This window comes from Nelumbo nucifera, chromosome 2, assembly GCF_055504915.1.
Source record: "Nelumbo nucifera cultivar China Antique chromosome 2, China Antique-T2T, whole genome shotgun sequence".
NCBI lineage: Eukaryota > Viridiplantae > Streptophyta > Magnoliopsida > Proteales > Nelumbonaceae > Nelumbo > Nelumbo nucifera.
Window position 1 is genome coordinate 73,377,910 of NC_142650.1, and position 10,582 is coordinate 73,388,491.

The window sequence follows — 10,582 nt, forward strand, 5'->3', positions numbered from 1 at the left end:
TGATTCTTACAGTTATTTAATAGTTAATAATTGTTAACATTTAAATAATATCCTTTAATCATACCCAATCAAGTAATGACCGTTGGATTAAATCAACAATTATGATTGAGACTCCTAAAAGTGTCCTATGACATCTTTATGCAAGTTTGTGCAAATACCTTTGCAAGGATTACAAAAAGAAAATGTGATTCCAAATTTGCATCTTAGATTCACATGTAAATCCAGATTCTAGACTCGCAAAACACATAGTTCCCTTAAGCAAGTATGTGTGAAATGCAAGTAAATTGCACTTTTAAATCATCTCATTGCACCACACGTGTGTACATGCATGTGTATGTTGCACAGTACCAAGGCTCTATACTCTCCTCTCCATACTGACTGTAAGTAGATTCCTAGTTAAGAACACAAGAGAAGTCTTGTAACTTTTCAATGTGGGACAAGGTATAAGAGAGAGAAAACAAAAGACAAAGTAAGATTTTGGTGGGAAAAATTCAAATTTAGAAAAGCCACTTCTCTAGATTTTACAAGGTGCATGTGTAGATGTGTACAACTATGTAATTAATAACTAAACATCCTTTGAAGTTAATCTGTAAGGAGATTAAATTCCAATAAACATTGATAAAATCATTTTTCAAATTTCACCGATGTGACCTTTAGCATGGTTTCGTGTGAACTTTTCTTCTGAACCCTTTGCTCTTAAACTTCCAAATATGAAAGGCCCCATCTTGATAAATTTTTTGGCTTTTGAGCTTTAGAATGTGCAAAACAAAATTGAAGCAATAAGTGTTTTGTGGGTGCGCTTTATTAAAAACATTATGACCTGAACCCAAAACATTTGTTGGGGTTGTATGACTTGTGCCATGCAACACAAATCTAGAGGCTGCTGTCAACTTCTCTGGGGCCTTTAATCCATGTGGAGGAAGGAGTTTCTGTAGGAAGCTTGGCTCCAAGGTCTTCTATCTTTTTCTCTTCACCCTAGGAGGAGTAAAGCCTTGGATTTAGGGAGGTCTTGGAGAGTTGGTGTAAGGTGGTAGGTAGTCTTTCTTTAATGTTGTTAGTTGAGGGGTATTTATAATGATTATTTGGGGGGCCCACCTTATCAGACATTTTGGGTTATCCATCATATGGTTTCCCATCGGAGGTCTCAGATCTTACCGAAGAGGGTATATCACTTATTTTCATGAATCCACGGGTCGTATTGTGTAGATACGTTGTACCTTGGGGGTAGTGACATATAGCTACTTTGAATTTTCAATTGCAACACATACATTATTCTAAACTTTTAAAAATAGACACTTGCGTCGATCCTGTAATTAAAATTATATAATGTCAAAAATACCCTTTTCATGTATTTTTGAGATCATTCTAAGAAGTAAAATCGTCATCAAAGAATGTCGTTATTAAAACAAAAAAAAAAAAGAATATGTTATTTGCTATCTATTTGAGAATGTCGTTCTAGGGAGACAGTTCAATTACTTGAAAATGATCTCAAAAGTACATAACAAAGGTATTTTTTGAATTGTATAATGCTTAATTGACGGAATACTAACGGATGGACCTAAGTGTCTATTTTTGAGAGTTTAGGCTTTAGGGTATTCAAGTGTTGCAATTGAAAGTTCAAGATACCTATTGTCACTACCCCCAAAGTACAAGGTACCTATCTATAATTTACCAAAAAATTTGCTTTGTGCCCGGGCTTTTAACCTCTTAGCTAATGTGGAGGTTGCATGTTGTGAAAGAGCTGCCTTCCCTTCCTCAAGACCTTATCCCTATCATAACCAGGTCCTAATGATGACTCCAAAAGATAGTTAAACCATGGTTTTTAAAACCGGATCGGACCAGACGATTAGACCGGAAAAACTGGGAACTGGTCAGGTGACCGATTCTGTTTTACCTTAGAACTGTTATTTCCCCAACAACCGTTGATTGAGTCAGCAAACCGCTGATTAGGCAATCGAACTGTTTGAACCGTTCAATGGTTTGGCTGGTTTGTATTTATTTAATTTTTTAATTTTTTAATTTTTTGTCAAAATGGGCCGTTCAACCCAAGAACCAGACCCCTTACGGGTTCGTTGTCAGGTTCAATTTTAAAAACCTTGATTTAAACCACTTGTTTCCACTGTCAAAATGTCAACTTGTTTGTCCTTTTGAGGTGTGACTATTAGGATGGTGTCATCACTCATACACCTATTCTGCCTTTTCCAAATGTTGGGGCTCACTTCGAAAATACCCAATGTTGCACGTGAAACCATGTGGTCTATAAAGTGGTCATGTGGCTTCTATTCGTCAATTGATCTCTGTGTCTATAAAAACTTTCTTGACATTTATCCCCGTGACAGATGCATCTTGTGAATGTAAAAAGACACTATTAGGGGTGAAACTTGGGCGGGCCCAGCCTGAGCCCGAATCGGCCCATCCCAAAATTTTATGTGTTAGGCTTGGATTTTCGGTCTTTAAGTTGGGTTTGGGCTTAAAAAGTTGTACTTTATATTTTTTGGGTTGGTCTCGGTCCTAGCCTTTAGGTAGCCCAAACCTGGCCTAATTATACACATTCATACATATATATATATAAATTTTGCATCCCTTATATACATAAACTAGCGGAGGGAGCCCTGCGTTGTAGGGGCTCGCTCATAAACTATCAGGCTCTAGCTTGATTCGAATTAGAGACATGAGCTTGAGCTCAGCTCGAGCCAAAATCTTGGAAGTTCGAGCTCAGCTACCTTTGATTGTAGGTCTCTCAAGCAGCCAAGGTTTCGAGCCGAGGTCTCCCTCAATTGGCAAGGTGTCATACCGAGGTCTCCTTCAGCTGTTGAAGTGTCGAGCTGAGGCCTCCCTTAGATGACAAGGTGCCGAGCTGAGGTCTCCCTAAGTTGTTGAGGTGCTGAGCCGAGGTGACACCCTATGTACACACTCGATTAAGCTTGTGAGACCTTTGATTGCAAGTTTCTCCAACAACCGAGGTGTCAAGCCAATGTCTTCCTCAACTGCTAAAATGTCGAGTTGAGGTTTCCCTAACAGGCAAGGTGTCGGGCTGAGGTTTCCCTTAGTTGACGAGGTGCCGAATTGAGGTCTCCCTCAGTTGTCGAGGTACTAAGCTGAGGTCTCCCTTAGTGGTTGAGGTGTTGTCTAGCTTGGTCGAGATGTCGTCTAGCTCAAACTAAATTTGAATTAGAACTTGAGCTCGAACTCAACTACCTTTGGTTGCAGGTCCCCTAACAGCCAAGATGCCGAGCTGAGGTCTCCCTTAGTTGGAGAGAGAGTGGCATTCTTGTAATTTATAAGGGGATAGAGAAAGAGAGATGGCAAGAGAGAGAATACCATTCTTGTAATCTATAAGGAGAGACAATTGATAGGAGAAAGTGGCATTCTTGTAATTTGTAAGAAAAAAGAGAGAGTTGGTAGGAGAGAATGGCATTCTTGTAATTTGTAAGGAAAAAAAAGAAAGAGAGATAGTGTGTGACATTCTTGTAATTTGTAAGAAAAAAGAGAGAGTTGGTAGGAGAGAATGGCATTCTTGTAATTTGTAAGGAAAAAAAAGAAAGAGAGATAGTGTGTGACATTCTTGTAATTTGTAAGAAAAAAAGCAAAAGAGAGTGGCATTCTTGTAATTTGAAAGAAAAAAATAAAGAGAGAGAGAGAGTTGGTAGGAGAGTGTGGCATTCTTGTAATTTGAAAGAAAAAAAAAGCAAAGGAGAGAAAGAGTTGGTAGAGAGTGGCATTCTTGTAATTTGAAAGAAAAAAAAAGCAAAATTTACCGTTAGATTCCATTTCTTGCCTTCTTAGGCCTTCTTTTGTACAAATTCTAACTTAATGTATTTATATTGATATATGCATACATATTTGCATAAATATATATAAATGTATATTTTAGAATGAGTTCATTGACCAACCTGAGCCCCGCTCGGGCCCGAACCCAATCCGAATGCATCAAATTACAATGAGTGCTAGGCTCAGATTGGGAATATTAGGCGAGCTCAAACTTTAAATCCAATTTTTAGTATCAAGCCCGGGTGACCATAAACCTGGTCCAACCCATCCGACTTGCACCCCTAACAACTATCATAAAGTTAGTTTGGGGAAGTGTTTCTTTTTCACTCCCTAGTAAATCGTGCCTTTTGGGTCTCAGATTCACTTTCCTAAATAGCACATTTGGATATGATCCATTCATCTTGTGAAATCATGCCTTTTTTAAAGAAGTTGCCTTCCACCGACCTGATTTTACCCTACCCTCTTAGGGTAGCTTACCTATATCTGAGTTGACCTTCTTATGGTAGTTGGCCCATGTTCAAGTTGGCCTTCTTAGGGTAGATAACCCATTTCTCCGAGTTGGTCTTCTTAAGGTGGTTGGTCCATGACCGAGTTGGCCTCTTTAAGGTGGTTGGCTTGTTACTAGCCCTTTTAAAAGAGGTCGCCTTCCTCCAACCCAATTTTCTCTCTTAGGGTGGCTAATTCTTGCTCGAATTGACCTTCTTATGGTGGCTAACCCTTTATGTTCTCTCTTAACCATTTAAGACACGAGGTTATGTGTTGATTCCTTCCATACTATCTCTTTGAGGTAACAATTGTACAAGGTGCTAGAATTAATAATTAATGAGCGACCACACTTAACTGCCCTCCCCATGTATAAATACCCTCTTGGTAGGGACCATTTGGGCATTTGTCACCAATGTTTTGAACCATCGTTGATTCAGATGGTCGGATTGTTCGGCCCGAAAACCATCCAAGCAACCGGTTCCGTTTCACCCCTAACCCATTCCTGGGTCAAAAACCGTTGACTTGGTCAGAAAACCGCTGTCTTGAATGATCAAACCGTTGACTCGTTTGACCCATACAGCAGTTCTGACCCAGGAACTCTCTTCTTCGTCAGAAAACATACAAACTCAGATCTGAGTTCATGTCTCAGATCTGACTTCCGAGGAAGAAGAAGAGAGAGAGAGAGAAGAAGAAGAAGATCTGAGAACTCAGATCTGTATATGTTGCCGCTGCTTCGCCGTCGCCATCGCTGTTGCCATTATCAAACCAGTGAGCATCGAACCACCCTCCTCTTCCTTCTTTTTCCCTCCTTCCCTCCTCCTTCTTCCCTCCTTCCTTTCCTTTCTCTTCTTTTCTTTTTTCCTTTCTCCTTTCTTTCTTTCTTTTCTTTCTTTTTTTCTTTCTCAGCCGACAACAACCTTTTTCAAATCTTAGAACTCATATAAAATAGTTGCCTTAATATGTAAACCGTCCAAACTGTTCGACCCGGATGGTTGAACCACTGACCCGAAAATTGGTAGCTAGAACGGTTCCATTTTTAGGTCGGTTTTTAAAACCTTGTTTGTCACGAGGCCACCTTTGATACTGTTAGATAGTTTTGTATGCCTTTAGCTTCAATCAGAATGATGTACTTTATGAGTTTATTGTAAATGAATAAAAGTGCATATTTGACTCATGTTCCCTTGGTATGTTTCTGTGTAATACCCTTAAACAGGACACTTAATGAGACTCGTATTAGTTTAGAATGTTCACAGCTAGTGGGTCGGTCTGGGGAGACCTATCCTGATAAGGCTGACACTGTGGTGCCACCAAGTCGGTTGGGGTGGCCTATCTCAGCTGCTAGGGTGAGACCCTAGGCACATACAGTGTAGGATAAATTGAATCTTTGAACTGGACCAGATTTCCAGTATTGCCCTGGATCTTGGAGATTAATGGGCAAATCTGGAATGTTACACCCGACCCCTAGACTCGATTATGATACTGTACTGGGTGTCGGATTGGGCTATCTTTGATGTACCAATCAGTGAGATCCTTAGCGGGGGTCAAAACCTGGGTATGTTGGGACAGTCTGAGAATTCATCTGAGTGGGTGATCATAGTGACAGGATCAGCCCCTTTGTCGAACAAAGGTAATGATCGGGGATGCACTCTCACTGATGAAAACCAAGACTGCCGACAGCCGATTTCATTCGTTGAGATTTGTTTTGCAAAGTATATTTTATATGAAACATAAAAGTATATATATTATGGTTTCTAAAATGTTTGCAAGAAGGTTTTAATTCCCGGGATCCATATAAGTAGAGAGTGCAACACTGTTCCTTGCAGCCGAGGGAGAGGTCTTCTCTTGTCGGGCAGTGTATGATCATTATGGGCTGAGAGGTTATGTGTAAAACCATTGAGGGTAATACCTGATGGGCTAATCTTGCATCTGCCCACAGTCCCTGGGTGTTACAAGGTGGCTTGGCCCAGGGACTACTTAGAGTAAATGTTGGGCCCATAGAGCCCATTTGATGGGTTTCAGGGGGTGCACTATCCATAACAGTGTATTCGGCCAGGCCTTGTAACAAAGGCTGGGCCGAACCCATGTGGCTGATGTGTAGATCAATGCTTGGGTCCCACGCCATACAAGGAAGCCCAACTGGGCAACAGTTAGGAAGGTTAAGTGAGCACATAAGCTTAATGGTGCTAAAGCCCATTTCGAACTGGGCTATTTAATTAGTTAATTATGGGGCGAATTCTGAATGGATTAGCAGATAGGATAGGGTCTTGATCCTATCCACTCAGAGAGTCCAGATCTGAATGTGATTCAGATCTAGAAACCTCCTAATGAGATTAGGAGAAAGCTAATCTAATATGCAAATAAAATAAGGGTTTATCCTTATCACCTAAAGAGAGGGCTGATCCAAATATGATTTGGATAAGCAGCTCCTAATTAGATTAGGAGCTGATCTTTTAGGTTAACAAAAGAAGGAGGGGGCGGCAGCCTTTAGAAGACACATAATTAGATCCTCTTTAGAGCTAAAATCATAGAAGAAAGAATTAAGCAACCCTGCAGAATTCTTTATTGCCGCCTTGTTTGCTAGTTCGATCTCCAGTTGTGGGAAAAGTCAAGATTCGATCTTGACATCAGTTCTTTGAGAAAGAATTGATAGGAAGCTGTGATCACGTGCCATCCTACTATTTCTTGCGAATGACAAAATTCTTGGAGAAGAATACTACTGATTCTGCTCCATCTTGCACTGCTCCATCTTCAGTGGGAGCAGTCTTTGGATCCTTCCTTGGGCGTGAACACCTTCGTTGGGGGATACTATTTCTCCGTATCAGGTATAATCCTCTTCTACTCCTTTTGGTTCAGATCTGGTTTAGTTTATAATTCAAGAATGATCATTGAAAATATGATTTTTTAAATAGGGAATGCGATTCCCAGTTGAAGGGAGAAAAAAAATTTAAAATTCGCCCCCTTTATTCCGCAAGATTTGGTCGTCCATACGATGGATCTTTCATCCCTTCAGATACCTCCTTCAATCTTTGTCCATCTCCTTTTCCTCCCAAGGTTGCAGGGGAAGGAATACCTAATAATCAAACTCCTAACATTTGTTCCACTCTTATCGTTGCTCATCCTTTAACCCGAGGATGTCCCTTGTCACCCTTTGTCTCTATGGGTGACTACCACTAAGGAACCACGTTGTTGCCCTCGCACTCATTTTTAGAACGCGCCACCCTACTTGTCACCCTTGCCAACCATCTTAGAGGGCCCAAGCTCACCAAGTGAAGGCCCTTCATCTCCGTTTGATGATGTGTGATATGACAGTTCCCTATTGGAAGGTGATTCAGATGCTGAACTGGTTAGTTCCTTGCTGGAAGGTGACTCGGATGCCAAATTGGCTAGTTTTTTGGGTTGACTTGCAAAAAGACAATATTAGAGTGCTCGGGTTGCTTTATTCGGGGTGGGCATTCCGATGTTATAGTCAACGAACTGGAGGTTTTGGAGAGAGCTAAAAAATGCTAGATAACCAGAGTATGTGAGAGTTAAATCGTGTGTACCATTTCTCAAGGAGGAGATGCCTTTATATAGACGTAAGGAACTGGGGGCTCCCTATAACAAGTCCAAGATTCCTGGGGAACCACTCCCGTTAAGTTCAGAGAAGATTTCTCAGTCGGTTATGTGATCCACATAGAGGGATAAGATCCGTTCGATAAACTAGGTGGTGCACAACATGCAAATCACCCTATTAGAATTCCTAGACAAGTAGCGGCTCAAATGGTGGCATGGGTACCTTTGCATGGCCTAGTTGGAGGGCTTGAATGTTGATTGCCTGCCTATTCATACATTTCTTGAAGATAGTTCACGCCTAGTTATCTCTATAGGAGGGTTGTTGTCACTTGGCCTAGAGATGGAGGAGGTTGATTTGTATGGGTATATGGAAGTTGATGATGTAGATGTGCTTTGCGTTACTAAGAGCATGGTTTTTGAATTGCCATTGACCCGAATGGTAGATCCGTTATTCCCCAGAGTTAAGTGTTAGTTGAGAGGTGAAACTCATCAGTGCTTTGATATCCTGTTGGAATAGGGAATTACATACATTCCTCCTTGCACAAGGTGTGGTTTCCATTACTCTAAATTAAGGAGGTTTCCCAAAGATGTCTCTACATGTTAGGGAGTGGCCGAACCTTTAAAAATCTCTCTTTCCAAAGAGGAATAGATTGAGATCGGATTGAATGACATTGTCTTGGAGGGTCTTGTGGTCAAGTAGTCCTCCAATCCCAACTTTGCTTGTTTTGTGTGGTTAGTGTGGGGATGGAGAGCATGTCTTGATGAACAAGACTTACCTGCCTAAGAGGCTAAGACAAGTGGAAATGAAGACCTGGACATGATAGTTCTAATGCATTTTTTGCCTTAATTCTCTTTATCGAAGGTTGATCTCATTCTCATGTTTGTGTTGGAAATATCATTTCCATGTGCTCATTTAAAGTCAGTTTGTATTTTTGTACAATTTTTTTATTAATAAAAAGAGAATTTTTTTGTTAGAGGCATTCTTAATTGCTTATTTGTGTTCTTTGTTATTTAGTTCATTCGAAGATTACATTGTAGAGCATTTAGGTGATGAGTGAGACTCATCACGGGAGATTTGAATGACTTGGTTCCTTTAAACAAACTTATAATATCCCAACTAAAGGTGGACTTGGCAGTTCACTTTAAGGTTGCCACGTGGATAGTTAATAGTGTTATCTCCTCAACTATCGGGGTGAATCTTTGGGCTGCCATGTGGGGTGTATCTTATACGCTAGCTGATTTTGATCCAAATAAGTTTGATTAGTAACAAGATCTATTGGTCACCAACAACCATGGTTTTAAAAGGCAATTGAGGCAAGGCAAGAGATGTACGCCTCAAGGTGATGTGACCAGATTTCACCCGGCCTCGATAGCCTCAACTACAAAACATATGGCGTCTATTTGGAACCGTTGTTGTTGCTCTAGAAAACGGTGCCACATCAGTGCCATATAGGAAAAAACAGTGCTCCAGGAAATAGTCTTCTGTTTGGAACCGCTTTTTCATAGAAAACGGTGCTCCAAGCCACGCCATGGAAATCGGGAAGGCATGGCTTGGAGCAATGCCAAATTTGGCGTTTCCTAGAGCTGCAACTCATTGCTGCCAACATGGCAGTGGATAATGGGTAGAAGTGCATAAAACGTTTCCTGGAGCATTGGTACCAAATAGAAAAAGTTGTTGCTCCAGGAAACATCCTACCTGGCAGCAACGATTCCAAACAAAATGAGAAAATGGTGCTCCAAGCCACACATCGGGCAACTGCAGCATCGATGCCAAACATATACATGGTTTAAGCCTCAGCTTGATTGAGGCGTATGCCTTTAGCCTTTCACCTCATTTTATGTGAGTCGGGGAAACACACTTTTGGGTGGGGAAAAGTCCATTTTATAAATGGTAAACTTAAAAAAAGTTTAAAGAAAAGTGAAAAAACACAAAAGTTAAGGACTTCTTCAAAATCAAATCTCCATTCTCAGAGGATCGAACTTAGGGGTGTTCTCAGTTCTCATTGTAACTTAATTATGGCGTCTTGGATTCTTCAATCAAAATATGGTGTTTAGGGCTTCTTCTTCATGAATCGTTGAATGCTATTTTTCTAGTTTTACCGCATTTTATAGACACATGGGGAAATGTCTCTATAAATCATTTTGATTCTTTTGACTCTAATTTGGATCATCATGGATTTTTATTTGGAACAACATAAGAAATTAAGAACTACACCAATTTCTGATGCATAATATACTTGGTCCCCTGACCTCGTATGTAGGAAAAGGATTCCAAGTTGTGGTTGCCATTGTCCAATCTCCAATTTGTTGACAGTTGACACTGACTATCCCAAGTGGTTAAATCAAAATATCGTTGAATTGTTTTTGTGCTTACAATAGGTTGAAACTTACTGCTTACTAGATTTGAAAGCAAGAATTCTTAATGTTATTTCTGTTTATTGAGCAAGTTTGAGTCACCTAAGCTCTTGGGTACTTGTCTATGAAATCCACATAATTGCCTCCATGTTAGTGGCTCAATGTCAACATGATACTAGAATTTTTAATTTTTTAGCGTGGTCTTCCTTTGTACAACTATATTTTGAGCAATGACTAATTGATTATAGACTCTTGTATCACAATTGAATAATAATATAGTTTTCAGGTATGGAATCAATAAACCATGCATATTGTTTGGGGTTATCCAAAATTCTAAATTATGTAATTACTCTGGCATATTGTTTGGAGTTTGGGTAGGGACTTTTAGCCTTGTATTTCCATGTTTTACTATAATTAG